Genomic DNA, 19,867 nt, shown 5'->3' with positions numbered 1-19,867 from the left:
CAGAATTATACTTTCAGAATGTAAACCTATGTATGTCAGTACCCTGCTTCCTATCACTCTTAGGATAAAGACACAGTCCTTGAAGTCTACAAGGTCTGGCCCCTTTCTGCTCCTACCACCCTGGCCTTCTTTCAGTCCCTCTTACTTGCCATGTCCCCCACTCCGCCACCAATGGCCTTTGTACATGCTATTCTCTCTACCTAAAATATCCTTCTTTATCTTTCTTTACTTTGTTAACTCCTATTTATCCCTCTGACCTCAACTCACCATTTCTTCAAGGCAAGCTTCCCTGATCTCCTGATTTCCTAGGTCAGGTTTTTTGTTTGTTTGTTTGTTTGTTTCTGTTTTTCTCAAATGTCTTCACTGCACCAAGCACCTTTTTTTGTTTGTTACCATTTATCATAATTGCAATTTTGCATGTGTTTCCATGGTTATTACATTACTGTCAGGCTATAAACTCCCTGGGGGCAATGATCATGTCTGTTTTTATTTACCATTGTATCCCCAACCTAGCTGTTTAATGACTGAAAGAAAACTCCACCCTTCAACGTGGTATTTAAGGTACTCCAAACCTTGACCCACAACCCTTCCAACCTCATCTCCCATTACTACCAAATAAGTGAGCTCCAGCTACTGCGGGCCTACTCACTGTTCTTCAAGTAGACCTTTATTTTCTGCCTCCAAACACTCATAGCTCAAACCATTACCTCTGCTTAAGATACCCTCCCCACTAATAACTCTGCCTGATGAAGTTCATCTCAAATGTCACCTTGTTCATAAATCCTTATACTAATCTCCTTATCTGCACCTCACTTATGATGTTAATATGTTCCCTCCCTTATCTGCATGTGTCTTTTTTTTTTCCTCCCCTTTCTTCCACCATCCCCTCCCCCCCACTCCTGTTCAAGTCGTTGTTTCTCAGTCTAGTTGTGTAACACACAGTTTCCTGGTCCATGCTGGTATTATGAGCCTTTTGTCCCCACCCCCCACTCCAGCTGAGGCAGTTGGTCACCAGTCATCGGTTGGCAGCTCACGGCAGCTCTTGCTGGCTACTCCTGGCAGCCCACGCCAACCTCTGGCTGCTCACAGGGAGAGCTGTAGGGAGAGCTGTTGTTCATAATCTTAGCTGTAGAGATCACTGGCCCATGTGGTAATCGAACCGGTGACATCGGCATTAGGAGCACAGCGCTCCAACCACCTGAGCCACCGGGGCCGACCCTTATCTCTATATGTCTAATCACACCTATGTTTGTTGTAAGTTATAAGTTTCTTGAGGGCAAAGGCCACATGGCCATTTCTAGAACAACATAACAGTTACTTAATATTTGTTGAACTGAATTAGGGCACAGATAATTAAACTTAGTTTTGCTGATTTGTAGAAGATACCAATTTTATTAGAAGGTGCTTTATCACATGTAATCTGCACAACTCCATGAGGCAGGTACTATTATTTCTATTCTACGGTGAGGAAACTAAGGGCGAGAAAGATTACATTAGCTTGTCATATTGCTATTAAGGGGTAGGGTCAGTAGTCTAACTTGGTAGTCCGTGCCAGTCTGCTCTTATCCTGACTACTGCACTGCCATTATGATTGGAATATCAAGCTAGTAGATCATCCTTTTTAAAAATATATATTTTGAAAATTAAGAAATCAGTTATACGGCCTATTGGGAAGCTTAATAAGCTTATTGGGTGAAAGAAAAGTAAGAATAAATTATAGAAAATAGAAAATATGTAGGTTGGCTGTTTATTCACTTCTAACACCAGATATGTGGGTTTTCCATACATTAAGCAATTCTCTGCAACACCAGCTGGGTGTCCCTACAATTGAATTCAATTCTGACACTAACTGGAGTTAGTGCAGACCCCATAGGTTAAGGGCTCAGTTCCATAAGACTGACTCCTCATCCCCTCAGATACCACCTGTACTTCTGATAGACCGGTAATAAATTGGAGATTCCTGTGACCCCACCTTGAGTTATATCCTTTGTAGAATGGCTTATAAAATTCAGGGAAAAACTTACTTCTACTATTGGTTTACTACCGTGTTTCCCCGAAAATAAGACCTAACTGGACAATCAGCTCTAATGTGTCTTTTGGAGCAAAAATTAATATAAGACCCGGTCTTATAGTAAAATAAAAGCGGGTCTTATATTAATTTTTGCTCCAAAAGATGCATTAGAGCTGATTATTTGGCTAGGTCTTATTTTCGGGGAAACACGGTATATAATAAAAGACATGACAAAGGATACAGATGAATAGCCAGATGAAGAGAAACATAGGTCGAGATCTAAAAGTGTCCTAAGTGTAGGAGCTTCTGTCCCTTTGGAATTGAGGTATGCCACCCTCCTAGCACACTGAATGTGTTCAACCCAGAAGCTCTCTGGACACCATACTTTTAGAATTTGTATGGCAGCCTTATCACATAGACATGAGCCATCATTAACTCAATTTCCAGCCCCTCTTCCCTTCCGGAGGATGGGGGTGAGGGATAGGGCTGACAATTCTAAACTTCTAATCATGGCTTAGTTTTTCTGGTGACCAGCCCCAATCCTAAAACTATCCAGGAACCCACCAAAAGTCACCTCATTGGAATTTAAAAAATGCTCCTATCACCCAGAGAATTCCAAGGGATTTAGGAGCTCTGTGTCAGGAAGTGGGGTCAAAGACCAAATTAAATCGGAAGATGCCCCTAGGGCTCTTACCACTTAGGAAATTACAAGGGTTTTAGGAGCTCTATGCCAGGAATCGGGCAGAGACCAATATATATACTTTCTGTTATTTCGCAAGGAATAAATGAAATTGAGACAGTGAAGTGGGGAGGATAGCAATAGGGCAGTATCTGGAGGTGGGGGAATGAGGTGTGTGGTCAAGTGAGAGAAGATCCAGATGAAGGGTTGAAGCTGACTATGTAAGAGAAAAGGAGTGCATATAGAATATCTGAGAAGGTGGAAAGTGATAGGGTCCAAAGCACACATGGAGGAATTAGCCACAATAGGCAATATGGAAGGCAGAAGAATACAAGGTGTATAGATATTTTGCAAGAGGATATATCATTTGACTATGGAACTTTTTTTCACACAGCATTTTGGAAAACATATTACGTGTTTCCCAAAAAATAAGACCTAGCCAGACTATCAGCTCTAATGCCTCTTTTGGAGCAAAAATAAATATAAGACCCGGTCTTATTTTAACATAATATAAGACCGGGTCTCATAATAATATATGATACGATATGATATGATATGATATGATATGATATGATATGATATGATACCAGGTCTTATGTTATATAATACCGGATCTTATGTAAATTTTTGCTTCATTAGAGCTGATGGTCCGTCTAGGTCTTATTTTCGGAGAAACACAGTAGTTCTTCAAAATACACTTGGGAAAATATCGCCTTAAAGCACAACTGTCTTCTGAACATTCTAAGTTGTCAATTACTATTCACTTGTTACAGTGAATAGTAACAAGCCATAACAGATATTCGAAATTAATTGTGGTTTTGTGTGTGTGTGCTTCTTAATTCTGGATTCCTTTTAGAATAAATTAAAAGTAATTTTAGATAGTCAAATGTTCCTTGTGTTTTCTTAAGATTAGTCTACAAGAATGGGGCAGCCGGTTGGCCCAGTTGGTTAGAGCGCAGTGCTCATAAAACCAAGGTCGCCGGTTCGATTCCCACATGGGCCAGTGAGCTGCACCCTGCACAACCAGATTGAAAACAACAACTTGACTTGGAGCTGAGCTGCGTCCTCCACAACTAGATTGAACAGTTTGTGGATATCCACATTAAAAAAAAAAAAGAGTCTACTAGAGCAAAGAAATTATATATTAATATAGATTTAAACCATATTCAATTTTGTTTGATCTTGCCACCAATAACATCCAGATTTTAGTATAAGGCTGGTTTTTGGGTGTTTTTTTTAATAAAATTGATCATTTTATTGTGTTGAGGCAAAAAAAAAAATCTGCTTTGAAAATCAAGCAAGAACATTCTAAGGTTTTTTATTGAACTGGTTCATTAAATTCTGGACCACTAAATAGGTATGTACACGTTTGTAGTTATCTGACACTTTATATTTCACAAGTGGCATGTGTTATCACATGTGGCCTTTAATCTGGAAACCACAAAAAATTTCCTGCAGAGAAACGGTTTATATTTTTAGGTTCAACTTACTTACCTTTCTCCTTTTTAATTTTTTTTCTTCCACTTTAAACCTTTGTTAAAGGTAATACTCACGCACATGCTTGTGTTACTGGAAAGTAATGTTGGGAGAAGATTTGTGACATAAATGAGAAAAAAAAAAATGTTTTCTGCTGAAAAAGAAATGGGTCAATGAGACCACAAGACCTACTGTTTAATTTTACGTGCTCAAATTGAAGGCATACATGAAGACTCCTGCCTCCCTAGTCACGAAGTTATCAAATAGAATACAGTTCAATTTATTTAATAAATCACTTTATGATCTTACTATATTTTTGAGAGATACTGATGTGGTACAAAGATACCAATTTATTCAGTCTGTTTCCACTGACCCCAACTACCGTGTTTCCCCCAAAATAAGACCTAGCCAAACAATCAGCTCTAATGCATCTTTTGGAGCAAAAATTAATATAAGACCCTGACTTATTTTAGTAAACTATAAGACCAGGTATAAAATATAATATAATATAATACCAGATCTTATATTAATTTTTGCTCCAAAAGATTCATTAGAGTTAATTGTTCGGCAAGGTCTTATTTTCGGGGGAACACAGTATATTGATCTGAATGTTCTAATCATATTATTCTCCAAATATTTTTTGAGGGCCTCCTCGTTTTAAGGCCTTGTGCTGAGTGTAGCAAATACAAAGGTGAAAGAACACAGTCTCTACCGTCAAGGATTATATACTCTCTTAGGGGAAATAAGAAAAAAGATAAATGTCTATGATAGAAGACGATATGTTAATTGTACCAGTAACTCTGCACAGGAACTGCAAATAACATTTCTTAGATTTCTTAGATTTTCCTATAGTTCAAACTAGTCTTTCTATCCAGTTGCTCAGAAATATTAAATATTTATGGTATTTCCAGTGAATTTATTCATAATGGCCCCAGCATCTTTTGTTCGTCTTAGTTTTAGCTGACATTTATTAAGAATTTCACATGTGCCAGGAACTGTTCTGAGTACCTTACATACATTACCTCATTTCCTCCTCACGACAATCTTATAAAGGTATAATTTTCATTTTACAAATATAGAGACTGAGGGTTAGAGAAGCCAAGAAGTTTGCCCATGATAAATTTACAGCTAGTAAAATGTTAGAAATGAGTTTCAAACCCAGGCTTTCTGACGCGAGAGCCTTAGCTTAGTGACACTTTAATCATATTCTCTCTCTCTGGACTTTGCCAACCTTACATATATCTGCTCTATTAACAGAGAAAAGCAGCTTCGGAAGTGAAAAGAAAGCCATCAAGAGCGGTTCATTTGTTTCAATTAGGTATTGACATGATCTTGAAATAGAAAACATTCACAGTCTACCAAACCATTCAAGCTTGTATCATCACCAGAGTTTTGGGCCTTCGTATGTGCAGCTTCTCTAGTATGGCTAAGTTGTCCTTGATCTTTAGGGCTCAGATTGGGGATCCTCTCCTGGAAGTCTTTGCTAACCCCCGTCGCCATCCTCCCCACCCACCCCAGGCCCTCTCCTGTCTGAGCACTTGGCCCGCTCTGTGTGCTCTCTGAACATTCTGCTGTCATCTCTGTCATAGCACTGGTCACATGATTGCACTTGATAGCAAGGACTGTTCTTCATCTTAGAAATCTTAATGTGCACAGCGCCTGGCATGTGGTAGCTGTACAAAACTGCTGAATGAATGTTTGACTTGAAGTATGTTTTTAGACTTGCAGAATGCTTGATGACTCTCTTTGTTCTGGAAATTACCACCCATAGCTGGGATGGTGGTGCTTATGATGGACAGTGTACCTTTGGAGTCTCCAATCTTTTTGATGAATAAGGAGTGTTTTTTTCATAGCCCTGAAGCTTTGAGGTTATCAGATGAGAGAGGAGTGAGGGAATGCTGTTAGTGAATTCCCTAAGTAGGGTAGAGGGCGTTGGTGTTATGCTCCCAGGTGAGAAGGGGGCCCAGCTTTAGCGGAAGGGCGAAGATAGTGGCACTAATATGAAACCTTAGTCTATCACTAGCTCACTGTTTACTGGTTGGGACCTCTCATTTATGTATAGGCCAGGTCTGCTGTTCAGGAACATAGCTAGTTTATAAAACTATATTTCCACCACCAACATCAGGTTTAAATTTGTATTCAAGGTGATAGATCATTTCTCAGTGTTTAGCTCTAACTTGCAACCATTTTCTTCTTCTCCGTCATAAATCTATGGCCCAGAAACATCATCATATATCAGACAGCAGGAGAACTGCACACACCCCCTCCACCACCGTTTATTGACTGGATAAACTCAGGTAGGACAGTGAGCTCTGTGGGCCTCAGTCATTTCCTTTCTAAAGTGGGAGTTCTAAGTTCTTATGTTCCTGGGACCATGGAACTAAGGACCATGGAACTGTTTCTCAAGGTTCATTCTATTTCCATTTTAAGACGAATGATATATATGAATTACTTATCAGTGTTCCAGTGCTCACTGAAAAGATTCATTAGAAGTTTTCTCCTCTGTAGAGATTATACATTTGCCATGTTTGTCATTTAGCAGTGTTGAAATTCTAACACTTGAACTTATTGCATTCAGTGTGTTGATTTTCAACTCCCAGAATTTTGTGATATTAGGATTATCACCACATGGAGGCCTCTGTTTTTTAATTTCTCTTTTCAAAGTGATTGTGTTTCATTTACTTTTTTCTTTAGGGGTGACAGCCTAATACGCTAAACAAATGTCTGGCCATTTAACTAAGGACTTCAGAGCCTTTTCTGCATGTGCATACGTTTATATCAATACTGATAAATGCTGCAATGTTTTTGTCTAGGCCCTTTAACTCTTTAAAAAGAAAGTTCTTGAATATAAAATAAAAGACTTTATAATTCTGCTTTATTAAAAGCCTTGCTTCCTGAAGGCAGAAATTAGTAACGGAAGTAATCAGAAAAAAGTATCTTCTTCAGTATTACTACAAATACATTAATAGTTCATTGTCCTGTTCTTCACCAGCAAAGAAAAATATACAACCTTTTAACAGTGAGGATATCTGTAACCCGCCTCTTAACTCCCCAGTTCAATTCTTACTCTACCATTCCATGTTGCTACAATCTTCTTGTTTCCCTTTTTTCAACATTTTATTATGAAAAATTTCAAAAATACAGCAAAGTTTAAACAGTTTTTCAGAAAACATCTGTACGCCCGTCTCCTTGATTCTGCCATTAATTAACATTGTACTGTACAGTACTTGCTTTATGAGGGACCTATTTTTCTATTTATTTCTTTAGTCATTAATTCATGTGGTTTTTTAATGCATTTCAAAGTAGATTGCAGATTGCTATGTGTATACTTACTCTCTTTTGGTTAATGTTTATATTTCTGCCGAAACTGACTGAACTGAAGTGTGCAGGCATGGCCACTTCTTTTGACTGACTCATGCAGGGCTTAACCCATATCACCAGCCTTATTAGTACAGTGCTGTCAGCCTGTATGAAGTGGTTTTCGCAGAGTAGACCAGTGACATTCTAGATCAGCTCTGTCCAATAAAAATATAATGTTATTTTAAATCTTAGTAGCCACATTAAAAAAGGTAAAAGAAACAGGTGAAATACCTTTTAATTTTACCCATTTAAAACATATCCAAAATGTTATCATTTCAATATGTAATTAGTATTTTAAAAATTATTATGAAACAATTTACATTCTATGTAAATAGTAATTTTCATAGAAATCCAGTACATCTCAGTTCTAATTAGTTATATTTCAGTGCTCAACAGTGACATGTCACTAGTGGCTACCACATTGGGCCCTGCACTTCTAGACCTTCAAACTTAAAAAGTACATTCTTCCTCATAAATTTCCAATGTCTGATTCTACTAACTTAGTCAAATTTCCTAAGGAATGCAAAAGAAGTAGTGGTATTCATCACAGCAAACTCTAATTATACCTTTTCATGATGAGATCATTTTTATTCTTGATTCCCTTGTCAGAAACTTCTTAGAATTTTTTACCCCCTTTAATCATTTCTCTTGATTTCTTGGCATCGATAGTACTTACAGTTGAATTCTATTCCCTATAACAATACGGAGTGTATTTTATTACTTTCCTGCCCTCCTCCCTCTAGTTTCATGCTCCATCAGTTTATCTTCTTCTATTTTTGTTAGAGCATCTCTCTAAAACACATAAGATCTTTAGCTCTCAATTATAAAAATAAATACATGCTAGTGTTAAAATATTAACCAGCACAGAATTATAAAAATGAATGAATGGTGAAATTATTCTGTATCCTGATTGTGGTGTTGATTAAAACTCAGAACTGTGTGTGTGCACACATAATACATACACACACACACACACACACACACACACACACACTTTCTCTCTCTCTCTCTCTCTCTCTCTCTCTCTCACACACACACACACACATAAATGGAAAAAAAGGAATTGATTAAGTGTTATGAATTGAAGTTTTTACTTTATTGACTAAAAGAAAGACCGTTGGCTGAATAACTAGAAAAATGTTCCTATTTGTAAAGTGTAAATTGAGTCTGCATTGATTATTTGTCAAAAGACATCTATATTCTTCCTTTCTCCACTAACAAAATGTTTATTTAATTTTGGATCATGAAGATGCTGCATCTTATTCTCTGTTTTCAGCTGTATACTTCATCCACAAAATCGATGAGGAAAAGTCAAAAGTAATGTAAAATATATCTGATTTCAGATACATCTGGATGTTTTTTATTTTTAACTTTTAGCTTGTCATTATGAGTGTTGACTCGCCCATGGAGAAGTCTTAGACTGAAGAGTCAGCAGGAGTGGCAAGAATAACTAGCTAGCATTCTAATAGTGGCAGAATTTTTCAGGAGGAGTCTCATGTTGCTAAGTATTAATTATCTTGAAGATGAACACATGTGCTTAGCCAGAAATACCGGAAATGTTACCTCACTTAGTATTGGATTAATAAATTTATGTGGATATCTGGAATACTAAGATATGCCTGCTGAGTTTCTGGTAAAAAAAAGAGAAAAACAGTTCACCTTCTCCAGTATTCTTCAGTAAAGCAAGGCCCTGTGGGCCCTATGCCCACAGGACATGGTGTCATAATGGACAACGATACATGTGGGATTGACTTGGATACCACAGTGGAACTGATGCACATTTTTAGTGAGATTATAACACTGTAAAGATTATTTTTAAGGTTGTTCTTAGATACCTGTTTTATAGTCTTCACACTTTGCAGTCACCTCATTCATGTATTTGTTTTTATTTATTAACAATTTCCCACCTCCCAAGAATCTAAGTTCCATGAGAGCAGGAACCTTGCCTCTTTTATTCACTGCTATTTTCCCAGCACCTAAAAGCATGGCTGGCAGGTAATGGCTGCTCAGTAAGTATTTGTCAATGAGTGAATGATTTTTCTATTTACAGATTCATAATATCAGTCAAGAGGGAGTATCGTATCCCCAGTCCATCTGCTCAGTATACTTTAAAGGCTGTTAAATACCGATGATGATAAAAGCCACACATTATTTTTTACTCATCGCTTGACAAAATGTTCATTTGTTTCTTTTTGCCAGTCATCCTTAAAGTAAGAAGAAAACACGGGGTACTCTTTCAAATAATACTATCTCTGGGAAGCAGGGGTTCTACTCAGATCTAGAAATAGGAGAATGATAAAAGCTAAAATGGCAGTTCGTACATTATTTTGTATCTTTGCAGAAGAGTTATATACCATTTATTTTCTTTTATGAATAGCCAGTCATAAACCAGCCAAAATAATGAAATTGTAGGACTTTACTCCAGAATAATATCCCAGCACATTAGGTCAATTACATGGTAACAGATTTTCTCAGAAGCCCCAAACTGATACTGAGAATAGTTTCATTTTAAGATTTTGTTTTCTAGAATTAAACAGAATGACTATACTTTCTCATCTCCTATTGCTTCTTTTTTTCCGTATAATTGGTTTATTTGTTAATAAATCCTATTGCTTCTTTTTAAAAGAAGGATGCATTATTAATAGACAAATGCAGAGATTGTGAGGTTTTATAAATTCTTGTTTTGATTTGTATCAAGCAACAGGCAAGAATGGACATGCCTTTCTAAAATAATACTTTTAAATGGCTGGCTGCCTAGGGTGCCGTTTTGAGTATAGGCCTTCCGACTTACCAAAGATTGGAAAAGTGGTGTTTCTTTTCATCCGTAAAATATTTATTGAGTAAAGAATGGGAAGATCAGGAGAAGTAAGCTCTGGTTACGGTCTGATGTAAAGGTCCACATTCCCAGTTCTGCTGCTAGCTCCTTTTATTAGACCACCTCGGGTGGTCTATTCTTTTTGAACCCCAATTTCCTTATTTATAAAATGAGACCAGGCTTCATAATCTTTCAAGACTCTCTCAACTCTAAAAATGCACTGATTCCAGCAGGCTCCCTGTGAAAAACCGCATTTCTTCCAAAAGAGGGTGCTGTGGTATTTCTGAGAGCTTTAGCATTTTCTTGAAAGGAACTGAACAGAGGTGGAATCTCAGCTTAATTTTGTGTTTTCAGACTCCCAACCTTTGCGAAATAGTGTCTGATTCTTTAACTTTATTTAGATGAGGTGACATAAACCAATTCTTGATGTCCATGGTACTGTTTAAAGCTTTTTAAAAATACATATCTATTTTAGAAAATCTGGCAAATAGTAAGGAAGTTTCAAAGAAAATATATACATAACCTCACCACTCAGTATTAACAGTATTTTGTTTATATACATTCTTTATAAAATAAGTGTATTGCCTTTATTATGTTTATTGCAAATATCTTCCCAGTTTGCCTTTTCAGGTTCTCTTTGATCTTTGGTATATAGACGTTTTGAGTTTTTAAGTGGCCAAATCCAATGTTTTTCTTTGCTTTTTTTTTATTTAGAAAATCTTTCCCCTTCCTAACTTCATTCTTCTTAGGAAATCAGATGAACCTTGGCCACCTTGATCCAGAAAGCCAGGTTAGGTAAACCGAATTTAGAAGTAGATTACAGCATTTGTAAAAACTCATTTATTTTTAAAATACATGTAACAGAACAATTGCATTAGTCATAAAAAACAAATTTTTAAATGTTTTACACCACTTACATCACAGACTATCTTAATCCCATTCTTTTTTCCTTTTTATTTATTTATTTATTTATTTATTTTCCACAAACCTCACAAAAATACCTTCTATATAATTTGCTACATTTTCTTAGTGTTAAAAGACCTTTCTATTTACGGGCATGTCACTGGGTGTTCTGTAGAACTGTGTGCCTTCAAGTTCCTTTCATTGAGCCTCTTGTAGGAAAAGTTGTCTTGATTCCCCCGTTTTCACTTTTAATTCTGAGAAAGACTTTCATTGGCCTTTCCTTTCCTATTCTCTGTTCTTCTTTCCATGTGTCAGAAACTGTAAAAGAAGAGTGACTGGGCTTTTTTTCTTGTGTTTTTTTTTTCTCCTCTTTGTTTGTTTTTTATTCTAATTTGCCAGTGTGGAGCTACAGTATCTTCTTCTTTGTTTTTTTATTTATTCTTTTTTTTTTTTCCTTAGCTGAATTCTTCTCATCCTCTACCCCTCCATCTTCTTTCTTCTGATTCATTCTCTGAAGTTTAACATTCCTGGCTCTACCTTAACCAGGTAGACCAGATAGATTTTTCCCAGGGGTTCTTAACCCTGACACTATTGACATTTTAGGCTAGATAATTATTTCTTGTGTTATGTTGTTCATTGCAAGATGTTTAGCATCTAAGTGGCCAGAACCCACTTAGATGCCAGTAGTACTCCCTCCCTAACTTCTCCAGTTGTGAAATTGTATCAAGACATTGCCAGATGTCGTGGGGGCAAAGTCATCCGGAATCGATAGACAAACCAACTATTCTAGTTCCAAGATGCAAATTTCTATCCCAACCCTGCTTCTTCACTACCTTTGTCTTCTCTATTCCTCAGCCTAATAAAATTCTCTTGCCAACCCGCTGGATCTATAGACTGATGTCCTTTGAAAAACATCCCTCGTATTATCCATAGCGTACATTTTGGCATGTGCTCTACCCATGTGCCATCATTTATTGAATGAACCTTACATCTCTGATTACTCCATTTCTAAAAGGAAGATACTACCTACCCATTGAATTTTAGTGAGAATTAAATAAAAGAATGAATTTTAAATGTTGACCACATCGTAATTGTCCATTTAACAGTTGATGTTATAGCAGCATCATCACCACTCTATTGTTCATCTCCTCGAAAATTTTTCCCAATTCCACCACTCTAATTTCAAGCAAAAAGTAGTCTCTTCCTCCTTGGAATTCCTATCATATTTTGTCTCTATTTTTCTCGTAGCACTTGCCACTCTCACCTTATGTCCCCTTTACTCATGTACATGTCTTTTCTTCCCCACTTGTCACTCTACTCCTTACGTTTTTCAGTGTATTTTTCACATTTGTAGTCCAACACATTCTCACATAGTACACTTCTATTAAATATTTTGAATTGAATAAATTTAGAAACCGGTGGACAATCTCAGGTAGCCTATTAGCACCAATAGACAAATAACTTGGAAGATAGTATGGTTAAGAGCTCGGGACCAAAAGTGTCTGGGTTTGGATCTACCACTGATTATCTCTGTGCGATCCACGTCCATCATGCCCTAAGCCATTTAAGAAAATGGTTTTGTGATTAGCAAATAAAATTTTAATGGAAAGAGAAAAATATCCCTTTTTATTCAAAGTATTTCATATTATAAAATTAATAAGATGTGAAAAACACTATTTTGTGCCATATAGTCAAGATGTATTCCTTTGTTTTAGTTGTGCTACCGTGTTTCCCCGAAAATAATACCTAGCCAAACCATCAGCTTTAATGCGTCTTTTGGAGCAAAAATTAATATAAGACCCTGTCTTATTTTATGATAATATAAGACTGGGTCTTACATAATATACGTCCCAGTCTTATATTAATTTTTGCTCCAAAAGACGCAATAAGAACTGATGGTGTGGCTAGGTCCTATTTTCAGGAAAACACAGTATTCCCACTTTTTTTTATTTTATTTTATTGGGAAATATTGGAGAACAATGTGTTTCTCCAGGGCCCATCAGCTCTAAGTCATTGTTCTTCAATCTTGTTGTGGAGGGCACAGCTCAGCTCCAAGTCCAGTCACCGTTTTTCAATCTTTAGTTGCAAGGGGTGAAGTCCACCATCCCATGAGGGAATTGAACCAGCAACCTTGCTGTTGAGAGCTCGCGCTCTAACCAACTGAGCCATCCCGCTGCCCCTCTGGCAGCTCAGCGGCAGCTCGTTGTCTTCAATCTAATTGTGGAGGGCGCAACTCACTGGCCCATGTGGGAATCAAACCGGCAACCCTGTTGTTCAGAGCTCACGTTCTAACCAACTGAGCCATCCAGCTGCCCCTATTCCCACTTTTTAATTAACAGCCAAAAATACGGTGTGAAATTGGAACATCATTCTTTTTGGGTATTCCAGTTTTCTTTAAAAGTGTATGCAGTGCGACAACATGGATGGACCTAGAAGGTATTATTCTAAGTGAAATAAGTGAGACTGAGAAAGACAAATACCATATGATCTCACTTATGTGTGGAATCTAAAGAACAAGATAAAGAAACAAAACAGAAACAGACCCAGAGATACAGGGAACAAACGATGGTTACTAGATGGGAGGAGTGTTGGGGGATGGGTGAGAAAGGTGACAGGATTAAGAAGTACAAATTAGTAGTCACAAGAGAGTCACGGTATGAGAAATGAAGTACAATATGGGAAATATAGTCAATAATATTGTAAAAACTATAGTGTCAGATGGGTACTAGACTTAAAAGGGGATCACTTCATAAATTATATGTCTAACCACTGCACTGTATACCTGAAATTAATTTAAAAAAAAAAAAGCTTATGAAGTATTCACAGATTTTTTTAAAGCCCATTTTGTAAAGTACGGGTAGAGTGAGCTGGACCTATAGAGACATTTTGTCTACAAAGGGACATAACAGCTAGTGGCCTACATGTGATAGTGTTTGGACACTGAAGACTTGAGAAGTGTTTGGTGGCCACTGAGAAGAGCAGACTTTGCCCCTTACCTGCGTAATTTGGCTTAGCTACTTTTCCCTAAGTTACCGTAACATTTGGATGGAGTCCACCTCTAATGGCATTTGTTAGAAATAGGCTAATACTGTGAACTTTATAACTTCACCAGTTAATTTATTGGTGAATTTCTGTATGCCTTCTTACTTGTATCAAAATACATCTCTGTTGCCTGGAGAGTAGAAGTGTCAGTTTCTGGAAACAGTTTCCAGAAACATAGAAAAGCTTTCCTAAGTGGTAGCTTTCCACATGGATACTTTTTTCCCCCATACTGGGCAGGAAATAACTAGAAATAAATTCTTCAATTTAGAAGGTCTAGCAAGTCTACTTGTCTTAATTCTCCCTGTCTCTGTCTTCACATGGCCTCTTTCTCTGTGTCTGTTGGCTTCTCCCCTGTCTTGTATAAGGTCGTTGGGTAATCACCTGGGTAATCCAGGGTGGTCTCATCTCAGATGGAGATTCTTAACTTGATTACATCTAAAAAGACCTTTTTCCCAAATAAGGTCACATTCACAGGTTCCAGGCTTAAGGACATGAATATATCTTTTTGAGGTTCACTATTCAACACCATACCCCCAGTTTCACTCCATTTTCCTCCAGGTTCCCTTAGCAACACCCTGACAAGGAGTTTCAGTGTTTGTGGTCATGGTACATTCATCATTTCACATGTCCACCCATTCTATTTATGAATAGCTCTAAAAGTTAAACATTCTTCCTTACATCAAGCCAAAAGTCTATCCTGGGATGATATTTAACAGTGGGTTCTAGGTCTGTCCTGCAAAGCTGTAGGAAATAAGAAAAACTGGTCCCATGATTCTCAGGTCAAGGGAGAATAACACAGGTACTGCTTCTCCACTGTTCTGATAGAATATTCTCGGAGGTATGAGATCCTCTCCAGCATATGTACTTCCATTACCACCCTCAAAACAAACAAACAAACAAAACCCAGATTTAATCGATAATTAATGCCATTGTGAACCAGTTGTGATAGATATGTAATGAATCCCCTCCAGGAGGGTTGGGAGTGGACAAAAGATGGAGAAACAGCAATCTCAGCCTTCTTCCTCATGCCAGCCATTCAGATAGAGGAGGGCAGCTATTTGTATTTCCCTGAGTCTGTTCTTTTCCAGAATCAATACATTTAAGTTCAGTTATTCTCCTATGGCATGAATTCCATGCCATCCATTCAGCGAATATTTATTGAGGGCCTAAAATGCGCCAGGTACTATGTTAGGTATGAGAGTGATGCCGGGATAAATATCCTAGAATCTGTGTCATCTAAGATTGTAGTCTGTGGGGAGGATATAAACAAATAAATAGGAAAACACTGTGATCAGTATTTTAATATGCTTGAGTATAGGATGCTAAAGGAGCACACAGAGGAATACCTAAACCAGTAGTGAGGAAGTGATAACTAAACCGAGAGCTGAAGATCCAGAAGAGAGGAGAGAGGCAGAAGGAGCAGCCACACTCACTTCCTCTTGTAGAGCCAGACCTCCCACAGGGAAAATCAAAAGATACCTCCAGATAGCCCCTCTTGTTGCTCGCTGGCAACTAGGGCCAGGTCTGGGGCTGCAGTGAGGAGAATGAGGCACTCATCTCAGCTGCAACATTGAACGGGATGCCAAAAAAACTCAGTAATTAAGATCACTATTTTAATGCAATATTTTTTAAAAATCACAAGGTTCCCTTTTTTGCTATTACACAGTCGAAGCTAGCAGGCACCATCACTTATTTTAAAGCTCTTGTCCTACATCACCTACAGTTTCCTTCTTGTCAGTCATTAGAGTCCTGAATTGCAGTGCTCTTTCTTGTTTCCTCTGCTTTCTGAGAAATGAAATTGTCAATGCGGTATCAATTTATCAGGTGCTCTACTTTTACCAGAATGAAACCTCCTGATGCTGGGAGAGGTGATGTTTCCCGTTACTGCTGTGTATTGTGTCGATATCTGTTTTGTAATCTGTATTAGGGATGCGTCACTGTGCATCGACCATAGCAGGATCATTAAAATAGAACTTACCTTTCTGAATCTAAAGAACAGAATAAATGAACAAACAAAGCAGAAATAGACTCATAGATACAGAGAACAAACTGATGGTTGCTAGATGGGAGGGGGTGGAGGGATGAGTGAGAAAGGTGAAGGGATTAGGAAGTACAAATTGGTGGTCACAAAATAGAGTAATATGAAATACAGTATGGGGAATGGAGTCAGTAATGTAGTAAAAGCTATGTATGGATACTAGACTTATAGGGGGGATCACTTCATAGATTACATAAGTGCCTACCCACTGCGCTGTGCACCTGAAACTAATATAAAATAATATTGAATGTCAACCATAACTATATATATATACGTATATATACGTGTATATATATACATATATATGTGTGTGTGTGTGTGTGTGTGTGTGTGTGTTTTTCACGCGATGTAAAGCACAGCATAGGGAAGGAATATAGTCACTGGTATTGTAATAGCTATATACGGTGTCAGATGGGTAGTAGACTTGGGGCTATCACTTTGTAAGGGATGTAAATATCTAATCATTATGTTTTCTGCACCTGACTAATAATAAACAATAATTTAAAAAAAGACCATACTTTTCCAAAGTCATGAGTCTCAGTGACACTTGCCTCCTTGGGTTAACTTTTCAAGTTTACTGTTCTTATTATCCATGTTCTAGAGATTGTTATTAATAGTAGGAATGAGGCCTTTACTTTGCTTTCCATCTACTTGATTTTTCATTGATAAATTATTGGGAGGCTCTACTATATTATTCTTTAGGTATCACACCAGCACCTCTATGTGGGAACTCTTTTTGATTTTATATAATCTTATTGAGACTTCAAACCACCCTGCGTCAGCTATAATGCTTACTGTCATATATCTAAAAAGGAAAGTGATATATGTCCTCTTTTCCCCTCTTACAGCAGATTTGGAGGAAATGAACACTTAAGGACCCTGAGCGAAAGGCATAATATTTCCTAGATAACTATCTGTTAACTAGCATTATAGAATAAGCAGAGTTAGAAATCATGAGGAGGGTGGGGACAGAAAATAAAGTCAAAGCAGGGCTCCTTCAAAATTAGAAAACTGTTTTTTTAAGTTCCAACTAGCGTCATCATCTGGAGACCTTCTCAATCATGGGGGCCAAATGTTTTCTTATATCAGATTAACAGCTAAACTATTGAGGACAGATTTTTATTTAGCAAACATTCATATAGTACTTACTACGGATATATGTCCAAAGTGCTATATAAAGAATAAATTATTAAATTAATCATTTAATTGTCATAACAAACAAATCCTCCTATCAGTTAGGACTTAGTACTAGTTCCCATTTTACAGATAAGGAAACTGAGGCTTGGAGAGGTTAAGTAACATTCCTAAGATCACACAGCTAGTAAGTGAGAGAGCTAGAATTTGAATTCAAGCTATCTGGCTTGAGCCTGTGCCCTAAACACTACATAACGCAGCCTCCCCAATTGATTTCTTTCTAAAGTTCCAATGGAGAAAACTGTTACAACCTATACCAGAAAATGCCCAATGAGCGTGAAACATTATTTAAAAAAAACAAACTAAGAACTTTGTCAGATGTATAGCACCTTGACCTTTATAGTTTAAATTTTCCCCAAAGCTGCCTAATTACAACGTTGTTCCCTCCCTGATATTTATTGTCTGCATTCTCATATCCATTTCCCAACTTTCAAATTACATGGTTTGTATCTCTTGTTTGTGTGTTTTTGACCACAAGCTCCTTTTCGTTGGTTGCGGTATGTTGTGGGATTGTGGGAAGTTCATTGATTGTGTCCAGGGTTAGACTAATGATGTCCTTTCATCTATTTCTCTTTTAGCTTAATTATAATTCTTGCCTGCTAATTATTTCTACCTATCCACTTTGACATCTAATCTCTTCTGTGTAGGTTTTGCTAGTATCAGAAATTCTTTTCCATGTCTCTGCACGTATCATATTTTCTGTGTTTCTTTTCTAAATGTATTAATCTTAATTGTTTTAATAGAAGCCCTGTTGTAGTTCATTTCATACAGAATAACATATCACATACATAAACTAACTAGGAACTCTGAATAAATCTGCAGAGGGCTTGAATACTTAACTGCTTTGGTAGGGCATTTTTCTTCTGTAATGAGGGGATCCCCAAGAAACAAAATCCATAAACATAAAGCTAAAGATTCTGTTTAATATCTGCCTTTCTTCTCAACATTTGGTATTTTTAAAATTTGTTTATGCTTTCCTTTTTGGTAGTTGTGATATCTCCCTGGCAACAGTACAACCTATCTCATCTATAACTCTTATAAAAAAGAGCTTAAGTTTATCTTCTTGTTAAGTCACATGCCTCTAGCCTAACCAAAGCCCTAACAAGCTGTAACATTCAGCTGTCACTAGACTGATGGTAACTTAAAGACACTAATTATTACTCTTATAAAAACCATGACCTTAAGTATGTATATTTTACAGTAGTTGTCATAGATTCTAGCTTTCCTTGTACAATAAATATTTAACAAAGACCCTTCTGTTGTTGAACTGTGTGCCATTATGTTTCTCAAAAGAACTATTTGGTTTACTGTGAGCCGTGTAAGGCTTTTAAATGTAAACACACATTATTCGTTAAGTATTGATTGACTTCCTGTCCTGTGGCAGGCACTGTGCTAGATACTATGACAGATGCAAAGATGAATAAAATGCAGTTCTTGTCAAGGAGTTTATAATCCTGTAAATACTCAATTTTTAATATGTGGAATATTTATAAGGGCCCTAAGAAATATTGAAGAAAAGAGCTTTAAAAATTCTAAAGCTCTTTTCTTCAATATTTAGACTAAAGAAACTACTAGCTAAGGAGGAATCAAAAAATATGTTATGGAGACATCTGCATTTAATTTGGGTCTTGATGATTAGGTTAGGTTTTGATCACTAGAGCTGGGGAGTGGGAAAGAATAGGAGCTGATTCTGTATCCATTCAACACTGTTCCAATAGCACCATGTAGCAGACCTTAATATGATGAGATTTGAGAAGAAAAATGATATTTAATACCCAGTTGGTTAAATCAGGTATTTTTATTCCCAGTTGAGAATAGTTGGATAACAAACCAGGAAAATTCTCATTATCGTCTTAATATTATTGGTCATCTCCAAAATAAAATTGCTTTTTTTTTAAATTCTAAAAAATAGTTATAATGGGTTGCACTTACTTACCTTAAAAGCTATATTATGACAACACAACATATTGGTATAATGTCCTCTTGGGAACATGAAAATTATTTGTGGTCTGGAATTCAGGCTTTTCCAGCTTGCGCTATAAATCTGAGTCAGTCTGTTCACTTTTGATGGTTTTCTTCCTCTTCCATCCTGTCTATCCCTAGACTAACCCACTGGTCAGGAAAGAGGAATCCCACCAAAACTAAGAGATGCTTTTTACTTCTTACAGGGACTTTCTTTACTTCTCCTTGGAGAGTCCAAATATGTATCTTACACCAAAATGAAATAAATGGGAATTTGGGCATATGAAAAACATTTCTTAAAATTCTAGTTCAAAATTATAAATTATTTTCTCTTCATTGTTCATAGTCACATACATGTAATTTAAAGACTTAAAGTAATAAGCTCTA

At 37.0% G+C, this 19,867-nt stretch overlaps 1 protein-coding gene across 3 annotated transcripts in view; it reads left to right on the top strand.

Moving 5' to 3' along the window:
* PRORP (protein only RNase P catalytic subunit) overlaps positions 1-19,867 on the top strand; it is a 118,302-nt gene that overhangs the window by 59,017 nt on the left and 39,418 nt on the right. The window lies entirely within an intron of this gene.

The sequence above is a fragment of the Rhinolophus sinicus genome, chromosome 3 (assembly GCF_057876585.1).
Source record: "Rhinolophus sinicus isolate RSI-liver-muscle chromosome 3, RSI-T2T, whole genome shotgun sequence".
In the NCBI taxonomy this organism is placed as follows: domain Eukaryota; kingdom Metazoa; phylum Chordata; class Mammalia; order Chiroptera; family Rhinolophidae; genus Rhinolophus; species Rhinolophus sinicus.
Note: the sequence above shows the minus strand (reverse complement) of the source record. Positions and strands in the feature narration are given on the sequence as shown.